Genomic DNA, 12,869 nt, shown 5'->3' with positions numbered 1-12,869 from the left:
GAAGGGCCGGCCTGACACTCCCTGCCTCTTGGTTCTTTCTCCTCCATGCAGAATCATTGGCTCCGGCCAGGGAAAGGCAGCTGGAATTATATTCCCAAATCAGTGAAAACGTAAAAGTAAGAAACAGGTAAGACGCATCTGTCCTTAAAAGCTCATCTCATTGTTCCAGCCTAATGAAGACCTCTGACCTCTGTAATTATATTCAGAACTCCTTCAGACACTGTGCAGCACCTCTGTCTAATGAGTCCACGAGACCTGCTCTACCGCACACAGGAGGCATCCCTGCTCGCCACCCCCTTCTGCACAAGCCTCTGCCCACGCCCAGCCATTCAGGGCCAAGGACATCAGTGTAAAAGCCATGGCTGTACCGGTGGAGGGTCTCTGAACTAAACTAAGGCCTCAGTCCCCCAACTGGGCTGCCCACCACACACAGGCAGGTGAGGTGGTGAGAGCAGGAAGGGCTTTCATGGAAAGGAAGTTCAAGGCTCCAGGTTGGACCTCCTGAATTAGAAGGGTTGGGAGTGAGACCAAAGGACTCTATTTTGAACAAACTCCTGAGAAGATCCCAAAGGAAAGTGAAAATTAGGAACCACCAATCTAGTTCTGGGCCCCATATTATAGGGTTGAAAATTATGGCCTTTTTAATTAAGAGACACGTCCAAGCACACACACCTGATTAATAATAGGGTTGGGGCCAGATCCACAGGGCTAGTCTCAGGTTCTTCCTGTTCCCCCAGCCCTGGGGCAAGGCACGACCTGGCTGGCTTCATCTGCTTCCCACTCCCATGGCCAAGCCCTGACTGGGTGGAGGGAGATAGGCCTTCCCAAGAGATGACCTGAAAGGTTTCTACCCGATGTCTGGTACTAAATGAGATAAGCTTGCAGGGGCCTGAAAATCTGAACCACACACCTGTTCACCTGCAGTCAGAGGCTCCTCCCCTGCTCCAGGAGCCCGCTTCAAACCCTTTCCTAAGTGACAGCATCTCATGGTTGTGGCCTCTCCAGGGAGGGGTCCTCCAGCACCCCAGTCATTTCCGTTTCTCCCTGGTTGGCCCCATGGCCTGGCTGACCCACCCTCTCCTGACCATAAGCTCCTTTTCCTACTGGGCCCCCATTTGAGTGCCCAGAAGCTTCTTCTGCTAAAACAGAAGAAGGACGTTCCAGTGCTGGGCTGACAAGGAATAATTCAAAAGTCCACCTGAAGCCACGAGAAAGGGACTGACCAGCACAGTGGGGTTGGGTGACGGACCAAACCATCTGGGTTTGTGACAAAGGAAGGGCTGTGACCAAGGGGTCCTGAGCCCACCTCTTCTCTCTTCTGTCCTCCTAGAGATTTCAGTGTGGGGGACAGCAGCTGTTTCAGGGGATAAAAGGAGGCTCATTAGGGGGCACTGGGATTTGAACCAGGGACCTCCTGATCTGCAGAGCTGTAGCTCCTCCCTGGGGGGCGTGTGGTCTAGTACTGTTCACCAGTGCGTGCCACCCACCCCCCCAGCAAGAGCACACTGGCATTCCTAGTCACCCCTAGTCTGCCCCTGGGCACCTGGCAGACAGGTCTCACTGCAAACTCACCCTTTTCTGGCTATGACCTCATGCTCCCCTGTGCCTTGTGGGAACCCAGAAGCCTCCTCTGAGGTTTCCCTCCCTCAGCGCCCACCTGGGGCCACCTCACCGTCCCCTCTAGAAACACGGCAGGGACTTTGGGTCCCTCTACCAGCTCATCCTCTGTGGTCTTTTCCCCTCAAGCCCATGACCTTGGCAGAGTCTCCAGAGACTTGGTGGACACCAGGGCAGGTATTTGGCCACAAAGACTGCAGCCTCCACGCGAGGCCCAAATGCAGCCCCGGTTCCCGCAGGAGGCCCCAGACCAGCAGGTGGGCACAGCTGCAGCGGTGCCAAGCCTGGCCCTTTGGGACCCTCCTTGCCAAGCCTTGCCCTACAGCAGAACAGACCACCCCCCACTGAAGGATGGGCTCCTTTCCTCCGGCAGATACGTGGCGGTGATGTCACTACCTGACCCTTCTTAACAGCTAAAACATCGGATGGCTGCCACCCAGGGGGCCGTGGAGGACCCTGGAAAAGTCCTGTTAGGAAAGGGACTCGATTATTCTTATAACACGGATAAGTTCTGTATGGTGAAAAGAAGAAGAAGGAGGAAGAAGGAGAGGAGGAGGGGGGCGGGAGGAAAGGAAACATTTGCTTCTTTTAAGAATACCTCGCGTCAGTGCCTTGCCTGTTGTTGAGTACATTACAGATTTTCAACAAACATTTGTTGACTAAAAAACATATAGAAAAATTAAAAAACACAATTAAGCATCAGGAAGAAAATAAAAATTAATCTCACAAGTAAACTAACTGCTGGTAACAGTCTGGTTTCTCTTCTTCCAAACTTAATAATATATAGCCCTAGGCTGGGGGATCCAACTTTTGCTGCTATGGTGGTTGAGTCAATTTCCAGCTACTTTCAGTTGTCATCCTATTCAGGCTGCATTTCTCCCTTAACAATGTTCTCCGTCCTGTTCTGTAAAGATAAGAACTGGGGATGTAACAGCACGCATATGCCTGCATTGGTCTTTCTTTCGTGCCAAAATTACTGTAATTCTTAAAAAGTTGGTGGGTACTTTCCAAACAGGGCTGGTGGGAACGTAATTGATGTATCTTTGCTGGAAGGCTATTGGGTAATCAAAAGACAAATTCATGCCTTTGTTTTATTCATATGGGTGTGCAAAGATGCATGTACATGGTTGGGCATCGCAGTGTTGTTTGTGAAAATGGAAAAATGAACTGCAGAGATGTGCATTCTGGGTAGGTCCTAAGAACTCCACAGGGACCCTTTGGATCAAGGCTGTGGACCTACAGGCTGTCAAGGCAGTCACTTCCCGCCAGCGTGTGGTGTGGTGATCAAGGGCACACTTTAGCCCCTTCCACTAAGAACCTCCATCCTTAATTCAAATTAGAGAACGTATCTCAATGACAGCATCTCTCACCAACATTCCCAGTCTACAAAGACACGTGATGCAAATGGTTTTCAAAGATGCGAAAACTCTGGTAAATAATGCATTTTTAAGGTTGTATGGTTGGGGCTGTCTTCTAACCCTTGTGTTGGTTGAAGCTTTGTGGTGAGAGTGGGGGCATGTCACGCCTCATCAGTACATGCCACCTTTCCAATCCCTTAAAGTCTTTAGATTTGGTCTTCAAGAATTTTCTGGCGTCTCCATTTCATCTATCCTTGAACAACTTTGATTCCTGGTTTTGATGAACGAGTTGAGCAAACAATCAAAATTATGACAACGCTTCAAAGTAGAACACTGGATCCAGAGTTCGGCAGAGTTTAACGCTAGATATTTCCTTCTCGTCCAAAAGCCGTCAAGAATTCATTTCCACACACATTCCCTAGACTTTTGTTGTTATAAATCAGCCGAGTCTTGTGATTATTTTTGCGTTTAAGCCTTCACCGGCAAGGGGGACTTTTTAATTGGCTCTCCAGTGGGATTTTCTCAAGTTATAGCTCAAAAGAAAAAGAGGAGGCGGGGCGGGGGGTGAGGTGAGAGAGGAGGTAAAGCAGGAACCATATCCACAGGAGAGAAGGAGGGGCTTCTTCAGCTGGCAAAGGAGGTTCCGAAGTTGTTGTGGTGAGGTATTTTCGGGGTTCTACAAATCTTCTCGTGAAGCCTCATGACGACTCTGGGATCTCACTCTTTCCACATCAGAGCCCTAAGCTTTCACACCGGGGAGGCTGTGAATTAAACTGACGTTGTCATTCAGCAGTCTTGCAGCATCAAACACTGCCTTTGGTTTTCTGCTAAATCATATGGCTGCTAGAGAGAAGAGATTTTGATTCTTCTCATTGGGATTTTCATTGTTTTTCTAGACTACTTTGGTGCCTTTAGCATCAGTCAGCTTCCAGTTCAATGATAAGAAGCACAAAGGTATCCGGAAGCCTTACCCCATAGGCACTGCATTCCTGATGGCCACTAGCGATAATTTACTTTCCCATCGTGCCAGGGTGGAATATAAGTTATGACAGATTCCCAGGCCTGAAGAACTAATTGGATTTCCCCTAACTGTAGTTTTAACTAGTCTGGGTAATTAATACCATTTTCATGAGGCTGTGTTGCCTGAAACCCACTCCTAACCCCAATTTATGTACCAGGTAGGAAATTTGGGTGCAAAACCAGAAACTAATTTTGAAACAGATGAGGCAGCACTTGTCAGGTAGTTCATGACACCGAAGGGAAAGAGGTGTAGACACTTGATGGACTCCGAGGGGAACCAAGATTGCACAGAGGCCCAGTCTGTGAAGAAGGGTAAGGCCGGAGCCGATGCCACATCCATGTCACCAGACGGAAATCTCAACTCCTCCTGCTTCTGTGTTTCACTCAATGTCCGAAGTCTGCGGTGGCTATGCTGAGGGCACTCGCCCGAGTCCTCACTACCAGACAGTGGGAGACCAAGTGTCTAGTATTTTTGGCTTATGGAGTAAGAAATGAGGGTATGCCTTTCAGTAAAATTCATGTAATTGCATATTCCCCAAACATGTGATAGGGTTCAGATGCTGTGCGTCAATAAAAGAAAACGTTCCCCACAGCCCACGTGAGTGGGGATATGGATTATGGAAGTCACCTGGGGCTGCAGGAGCGCAGAGGAGCCTTCCTGTAGATCTGATCTGATCTTCCTGTAGATCAGCCTGTGAAAGGAAACTGGAATCGCAACACTCAGAGCCCGGATTTGAACCTGGGATGGCATGACCTGCTTTCCTGAGTAAGAAGAACGAATTTCATCCGATGAACGCATTTCATCTCCTGGACCAAGTCCTGAACTTCAACACTAAGACCTCTGCTTGCTTGTCGGGTGTGCCCTGGTGAATTGGCCCCTCCTGTCTCCCTGCTCCGTTTCCCGCAGCCCCCAGACCTGGCAGCTATCTATGCCTGTAGCCTTACAGAGGGAAACGCTGGTAAATCAGCTCAAGGAGAAAGAAAGGACAATCAGTAGTGTCTGATTTGTAGCATTTGCCAAGTTGCAAATACTCCCACCATGGCCAATATCGAGCTGCCAATGGTTTAACGTTGCTCCCTGGCTGGAGGCACCAGCTTTGGTATCTACAGCTGGAAGTGTCTTTAGCATCATCGTGAAGAGTGGTTCCCATAAACTTTGGTTGTCTCTCAGTCTTTGGAGTTTAGGAGGGATTAACAGGAGGCTGTGCCCGTCAGATGTAGTGTATCAGGATCCCCAGGGAATCTGAATTTTTAACAAGTTCTCAAATAGTTTGAATGTATAGTCAGGTTTGATAAACACTGCATGGTCTCATCTCTGTAGATCTGGCTGACTGATCTCACTGCTAACGAACCCTCTTGTGTCCGATAACTCGCCTCTCCTTCCCACAGGCTGCTCCCTTGGGTGCCCCACCACCTCTTTTCCCCACTATCTTGCAGCCTTCTCGGATTCCAGGCTGAAGGCACTGCTCGTAAAGCCATGGCTTGTAGTTGGTACCGAGGCTCCCTCCTTCCCACCCTGTATCTACTCTGTATCTGATCTATATCTACATCCACACTGTAATTCCTGAAGTCCCACCCTTTCTTAACCACAGACCTATTTTCAGCAAGGAGACTGCTGAAAGCTGTAGATTCCACTGACATTAACGTTTGGCAACCCTCAGGATCAACTTCCGTTTTCAGCTATTTCAGGTTGTGTGACTGGAGGTAAGAGATGATCCCAATACAGTCAGAGAAAGTCCCGGGTTTCACTCCATACAGAGTGACACTTGAGCTTATGATTAACTTTCTTTTAAACTGCTAGGATGGGCTTCCCTGGTGGTGCAGTGGTTGAGAGTCCGCCTGCTGATGTAGAGGACACGGGTTCGTGCCCCCGTCTGGGAAGATCCCACATGCCGCGAGGTGGCTGGGCCTGTGAGCCATGGCCGCTGAGCCTGCGCGTCCGGAGCCTGTGCTCCGCAACGGAAGAGGCCACAACTGTGAGGCCGCGTACCCGCAAACAAACAAACAAAAACTAGTTACTAAACTGCTAGGATCAGCCATCCAGGCCTGAAGCCACTTCTAGTATTCCATGGGAACTCGACTTGATCCCTTGGAAACAGGAGGCAAATATTCACTCAGCTTTTTCTACTATATCATATGGGCTCCTAGATTTGCATCCCCTCAACTACCTAGATTTTCATTATCTTCAGGTCCAATAAGGCCAGGATCAAACCACATTCCCGTCTTTTCTCTGAGGGTCTTTTTCCTATTACTCATTCCTGGTACCAATCAGGACACTTTGATTAAAGAAGAGGCCATCCCAGGCTAAGGGAAACACAGAAGGCAGTCTTGCCAGGATGGCAAGGAGCTCAGAGCACTGAAAGGAGGCCAGAAGATCTTCCCTTATAAAATGCTCATAAAGTGGGCAGGATTTCAGCAGGTCCTGGTAAGGGAGCCATTGTTGCCACCACCATGGATACTGGCTGCAGCCAATGGTCTCACTGTCCTTGCCACACCTCTGCCACCTCCAGAATGAATTCCAAGTTCTCCTACTTCTAGGTGTGATTTATTCTACATTCATAGTCTTATTGATGGGCCTATAGTTGGCCAAGCTTAAGGCATTACCAACTGTGCTGGTTAATTTTATGTGTCAACTTGTTTAGGCTCTGGTACCCAGATATTCGGTCAAATCCTAATCTAGATGTTGCCATGAAGATGTTTTTTTAGATGTGATTTCCATTTACATCGGTAGACTCTGAGTAAAGCAGATGACCCTCCATAATGTGGACGGGCCCCATGCAATCAGTTGAAAGCCTTGAGAGAAAAAGACTGAAGTCCCCTGAGAAATAGGGAATTCTGCCTCCAGACAGCCTTCGGACTCAAACTGCAATGTCAACTCTTCCCTGGGTCTCCAGCCTGCTGACCTGCAAGATTAAGACTTGCCAGAGCCCTCAATGTCATGTGAGCCGATTCCTTCAAATCAGTCTCTCTCAACAAACGTATGGACACCAAGCGGGGAAAGTGGTGGGGCGGGGGTGGTGGGGGGATGGGTTGGGAGATTGGGATTGACATATATACACTAATATGTATAAAAGAGATAACTAATAAGAACTTGCCATATAATAAATAAATAAAATAAAATTAAAAGAAAATCAATCTCTCTCTTTCTCCTGGCATTTTTGTCTACCTCAGCCACAGACAGGTTCCTGTCTCCCTCCAAGACTGAGACAATTGTGAATTCCCCAGAAAAGGAGTTAAAAGGATTCACATGCTGGGCAAAAAAGGAAAAAAGAAAAGGGAATAAACGTTCACTACAGGACCTATGAGAACTGACTCCTCCTTGAAGAAATCGGGTTCATCTAGAGCTGCAGGTGTCAGGGGAGGGGTTCTGGTGAAGACTTGCACTGCTTCTTCCCTTTGCAGGCTGAATCAGTGTGGTGGAGAAAGCTGGAGGTAGAACCTTGTGTTCAGTGAGTAAAAGCAAGTTTGGGCAGGGGGCGCCTGGGCTTGAACCAGGGACCTCTTGATCTGCAGTCAAATGCTCTACCCCTGAGCTATACCTCCACCTACTCACCTATGTTTAATAAGCACCCTAAACCTGCAGAGCCACACCCTGGGTGTCACGTTTTGAGACGTGTACTTGCTACTGCTCTTCCATCCCACACCCCTGCAAAGGGATGCTCTTCTCACTGTGCCCACCCCCTTCCCCTGGCTGAAGGCACTGGTGTTGAACTCACTGAGGTTTGCAGCTGGAACACCCTTCCGACCCACCTAGAAGAACAGGACTCGAAGCATTGGCTACTCAACAGACTCTTTGAGGTTACAGTGGAAAAGGCAGGGCTGGGCAAAGGTAAGTGCTCTTGGGCCCCACCTGAGAATCCCTAAACCAGACTCTCTGGGAAGGGGACGAGGGGACAGTGTGTGCCTCTAACAAGCTCCTAATGATTCTGACTCACAGATAGCTTTGGAGCTATTGATTTAATCTTCATGGTACAGATCTGACAAAAATGACAGTAGTAATTAAAATCATGCCCAAACAAAACACAACAGATTAATGACCAAGTCACAGCCAGAATCCACAGCTATGCTTAAGGGCCTCTTTGCACTAAACATATCGGGCAGGAGAAGAACCGCCTCCTTTATCTCTTCTCTTCTTCCTCTTCCCTCTCCATTTGCTGCATCCTTCCAGTGTCAGATGCAAAAAGCAACCTAAAGAGAGGATGCAAAGCATGGAAAAGTGATGAAGTGGGAATGAGAGAGATTTATGGGCAATGGCAGAAACTCAAAAAGGCGAGCCCAACAGTGCAAGCAGGTTGCAGGCCTCTGCTTGTATCACGTGAGCTAACATCCCATCAGTCAAAGCCAGTCACAGGACCAAGCCGTATATCAAAGGCAGGGAAATATGTCCCACTTCTAATGGGAGGATCTGAAAAGTCTTGTGGCAAAGGGCACAGATAGAATAAGTGAAGAGCGGGGGCTAACTGTTTAATCTATCACGGTCTGCCCTCTCGGTCATAATTATTTACATCTCTCCCACGTGCAAAATATACTCAGCTTTATCCCAAGTCCCCAGAGCCTCAGGCAGTCAGAGTCCAGGATCTACATAAGATCCCTTGATCTGGAAACATATGAACTTAAAAGATAAGTTATCCACCCCTCACATATGCCAAATCCAGTGACAGTACAGGAACAGACTTACCTCAATAAACATCTACATTCAAAGACTGAACAAAATAGGAAGCACATGGGTATGCAAAAGAAACTACCATGCTCCCTTCTACATTAGGGCACAGCCAGAGCCTCCTCCTAGATACCGATTTCAGTATCTGCCAGTCTTATTCACAATAATGTTGCATAACAAGCCCCCCCCCCCCCACTAACACACAATGATAAGCATTTATTGTCACGCCCATGGGTTTGCAGGTTGAATTTGAATTGGCTGGTCTAGGCTGGGCTTGGCCGGGTGGGTGGGCCTCAAGCTGTGGGTCTAGTTGGCCTTAGCTCCTCTCAGTGAATTGGGCTCAGGGCTGGGCCTTGTGTGTTCATGTTGGGGCCCAGGCTGAAGGAGAGAACCTTACTGGGCCAGCACATCTCAGGGTAAGAGTGGAAGTCCCAGAGGGTAAGCCCAACCTTGCAAGTAGATCTCAAGGCCCTGCTTGTATCATATCTACCAACATCCTGTTGGCCCAAACACATCACATGGCGTGCCAGTTATCAATTTATTGACTGGTAGCTCCAAATTCACCCTTCTGTACCTGCTGTGGGATAACGGACTGGATTCTTTAAGCATTTCTCCTTTAAGTGAGCGCAATGTTAACAGTTGTCAGTAGAGGGCGCAGGAGGGACACTGCAGGAGAAAGGGGTCTTCTCGCTCTGGCTCCTGTTGCAGGTTGGGCGGTGGTGCAGGTGTGTAAGGACACCTGGTGTGCTCTGCCCCAGGCACACGCCCAGAGAATGAAGTCCCTCGGTGACCTCGCTGGGCTGGTGACCACCTCCATACCCGACCCCCAACCCCACTCCCAGGCCCCCAACCCCCTCTGTGTACCTGCCTGCCAGCCTCGGCTTGCCTCTGCCCAGAGGTCTGGCTCCTACGTCCTCCAGGCGCAGACACTGCACGCTCCAGGATCAGTGGTTGCTAGGGATTTGTTGCGGAGGGAGAGAGGCTGGCAGGCAGGTACACAGAGGGGGTTATTCCTCATATGTATAGCAGGGGGAATTTTTAGGGCAGTGAAACTATTCTGTGTGGTATTTCAATTGTGGGTACATGACGTTATGCATTTGCCAAAAACCCACAAAACTCTACAAAACTGTACAACACAAAGCATGAACCTTAATGTAAACCATGGACTTCGGTTCATAATAATGTATCAATATTCATTCACCATTTTTATCAAATGTCACACTATCGTAAAATGTTAATGATGGGGCAACCGGGAGGCGGCAGCTGAGGTGAGGGGTAGAGGGGAACTCTCTATACTTTCTGCTCCATTTTTCTGTAAACCTAAAACTGCTCTAAAAAACAATGTCTATTAATTTTTTTAAAAGTGATAGCAGGTAGGACTACCTGGATTATGAATCAGAGGCCCCATGATCCATGTTTAAATGATGTACCTATGAGCTGTTATTATCTAAAAAGCATCTTTCCACCCATAATGCTATCTGGATCTGTAACTCAGCCAGCCACCTGGGTATTCGTGGCCTTCCACGAAGCCGGGGGTCTGCCCCATGGCAGATGAACACCTTTCCCACCAGGTCTCCTTCCCACCCTCTCCCTCCTTGCCCACCTGGCAGCTTCTCAGGCCCCTGCAAAGGGCACTGGCTTTGATAATCATACACGTTTAGGCAAAATGCCCTTTAGAATCACCCAGTATCGTCTTCCCCCAAACGTGTCTGTCCGATTGGCTAGTGCTTGCAGGGTAGGAAGAGGTGGGAGGAAGAGCAGAGTATGTGTTGTTTTTTAAATAAAGGGTATCCAGATCCCTCCTTAGGGTCTCTGGGGCACAACTGCTAATTCAGTCGGCTCCCTGGACCTTCCTGCCTATTAACTCACTTGAAAAGAGAAATAGTAAATGGGAGAACTGACCTAGCACTCACGTTTCTCCTCGGATCAAGACAAAACCTCTAATTCTGGATGAGGAAAACTTCCAACCATTTCCTGAGTCAGAAGATGATCTTTCCTACCTTTTCTCCCCTCTCCTGTCCTGTCTGCTAAGCCTCTCTAGAGGAAAGTAGCCAAATTTAGAGAGCTACCTAACAAGGGGCCGGTGTCGGTACTGAGGAGGTCTACAGTGACCACCTGTGTGGATTCAGGATGGAAAGAAAACTGACAGGGGGCACCCGGATTTGAACCGGGGACCTCTTGATCTGCAGTCAAATGCTCTACCCCTGAGCTATACCCCCACCACAGATTCTAGGTTCTTAACTTGCATCATTTCAGTATGTCTCAATATCCAGGTATGCTGTACACTGCAATTATCAGCCATTCTCGGCGAGCTGGTGAGAACCTGCAGAACTGCATCCCTCAGCGACGCCCTCTGGTCACCAACCTCCCTTTCATTTCCCACAAAAGTGCTTACTTCTTGTTGGACGATTCCTCTACAGACTGAATGTCAGCTGTTTGTTTGTTTCCTTTTTTCTTCTGTGTGAAACTAATTATCCCTCATCCATCTGCTTTTTGTCCTGTGGATTTATACATTTTTATTGCTTTATTATAATTAGGAAAATGTTATTTCTAAGACCTGTATAAGTGAAAATATAGACATAAATAAAGTAAAATTAAATAGCTCTGACAGATATGTAGTGGGTTGGCCAAAACGTTCGTTCAGGTTTCTCCATAAGATGTTACAAACTAATGTTTTGGACAACCCAATATTTTAGCAGGGAAAAAACACATTTTTTCCCCCAAGGAAGTAAAAAACTCAAACCATATCTCCAATCTCTGCAGCCTCAAATGTACTGTTTGCACTGTTAAATGTAGGTTTTTTTAAAAAAAATTTATATTGGAGTAGACTTGATTTACAATGTGTTAGTTTCAGGCGTACAGCTGTACAGGGTTTTAAAAAACATAAATGTTCTGAATTAAACCCAGGATATTCATAGTTACTAAGGATTGTTCAAAATGTATATTTTCTCATTGTTTCTAAATTATGTACTTTCTTCCCTTACTATTTGTGTGTTACTTAAAAAATGTGTTGTAGCTAAGAATTATAATCCAAAGTATTAAGCACTGATAAACATATCCTTTTATACACATGAACCATGTATTTCAAAATTTTCTAAAAATTTGCTGCTTTGGTGAGAAGTGCAATTGAATAATAAAGTTGTCTTTACTGACATTTTATAACATTATAAAATAAATATTTTTTAGGTATGAAGAAAAATAACTTCCAATCTAGAATTCTGAACCCAGGTAAACTAACATTGAAGCAAGAGGACAAAATAAAGACATTTCAGATGTGCAGAACCAAGAGCATTTATTGGAGCAGAGCCTCACAGAAGGAGAAAGAAGGGAGATGAACCCAGGGAGAAATAGGAGAATGCAAAGTTGAAGGATGACTCCCCTGTGGTACCTTCTCTCCTGAGCTAGGGTCTGCTACTTGATATCTTCATTTAGAGATCCTGTACGCTTCTCAAACCAAACATGGGCAAGAGGAAATTATTAGTTCTCACCCTTAACCTGCTCCCCACCCCTCAACTGTGTTGCCCAGCGAAGTAAAGGCACGATTCTCCCAGCGACTCTGCCAGCCACCCGCCAGCCACTGTCAATTCACCCCTTTTGCATCCAAAGCCCACGGCAAGTCATGCCGGCTCTTCGGTAGGATCTATCAGCATCTGAGCCCATCTGGCCGCACACCATCAGGACTTGCGGTCAAGGCCCTACTGTCTGTGCCCCACCAAACCCACTGTCACACTCTCCTGACAGGTCTCCTTTCTCCCCGTCCATCTACTTCCACTGGGCACCAACGTGATCTTTTCAAACGTGAGTCAGATTCTGTGTCCCGCTTGGTTCGGCAGCTCCCTGCTCTGCTCGGAATGAAATCCCAAGTCCATCCTCCTTGGAACCCGCAGGAGCTGGCCCTGGCTGCTTCTCCCCCCAACCCCTTCCTTTCTTGTTCCCAGCGCTTGCCCCCAGCCGTACTGGTCTTTGCTGTTCTGCCAAAGCATGAAACACGCTCCACCTTGGAGCCTGGCACCTTTCCCTGGACACAGGCCGGGGCCCCTTCCCATCACTCACTGCTCCGTCCAGAGTCTGCTCAGCAGCAAGGCCTCCTCTGGCCGCTTTGTTTAAATTGCACCCCATCATTTTTCAGCCCTTTGCTCTGTTTTTGTTTTTCTCACAGTCCCTCTTATGACCTGCATTACAGCAATATAGATTTTTATTAATTATCTGTCACC

The 12,869-nt window shown here is 47.7% G+C and overlaps 2 non-coding genes across 2 annotated transcripts; both read right to left on the bottom strand.

Moving 5' to 3' along the window:
• Positions 1-7,466: 7,466 nt before the first annotated feature.
• TRNAC-GCA (transfer RNA cysteine (anticodon GCA)) lies at positions 7,467-7,538 on the bottom strand. The gene has a single exon. It is a non-coding gene; the product is annotated as a tRNA-Cys (tRNA).
• A 3,264-nt stretch (positions 7,539-10,802) lies between these two features.
• Positions 10,803-10,874, bottom strand: TRNAC-GCA (transfer RNA cysteine (anticodon GCA)). The gene has a single exon. It is a non-coding gene; the product is annotated as a tRNA-Cys (tRNA).
• Between the last annotated feature and the right edge of the window lie 1,995 nt (positions 10,875-12,869).

The sequence above is a fragment of the Aethalodelphis obliquidens genome, unplaced genomic scaffold (assembly GCF_003676395.1).
Source record: "Aethalodelphis obliquidens isolate GAN/ISIS:26980383/991018 unplaced genomic scaffold, ASM367639v1 scaffold5, whole genome shotgun sequence".
Lineage (NCBI taxonomy): Eukaryota > Metazoa > Chordata > Mammalia > Artiodactyla > Delphinidae > Aethalodelphis > Aethalodelphis obliquidens.
Note: the sequence above shows the minus strand (reverse complement) of the source record. Positions and strands in the feature narration are given on the sequence as shown.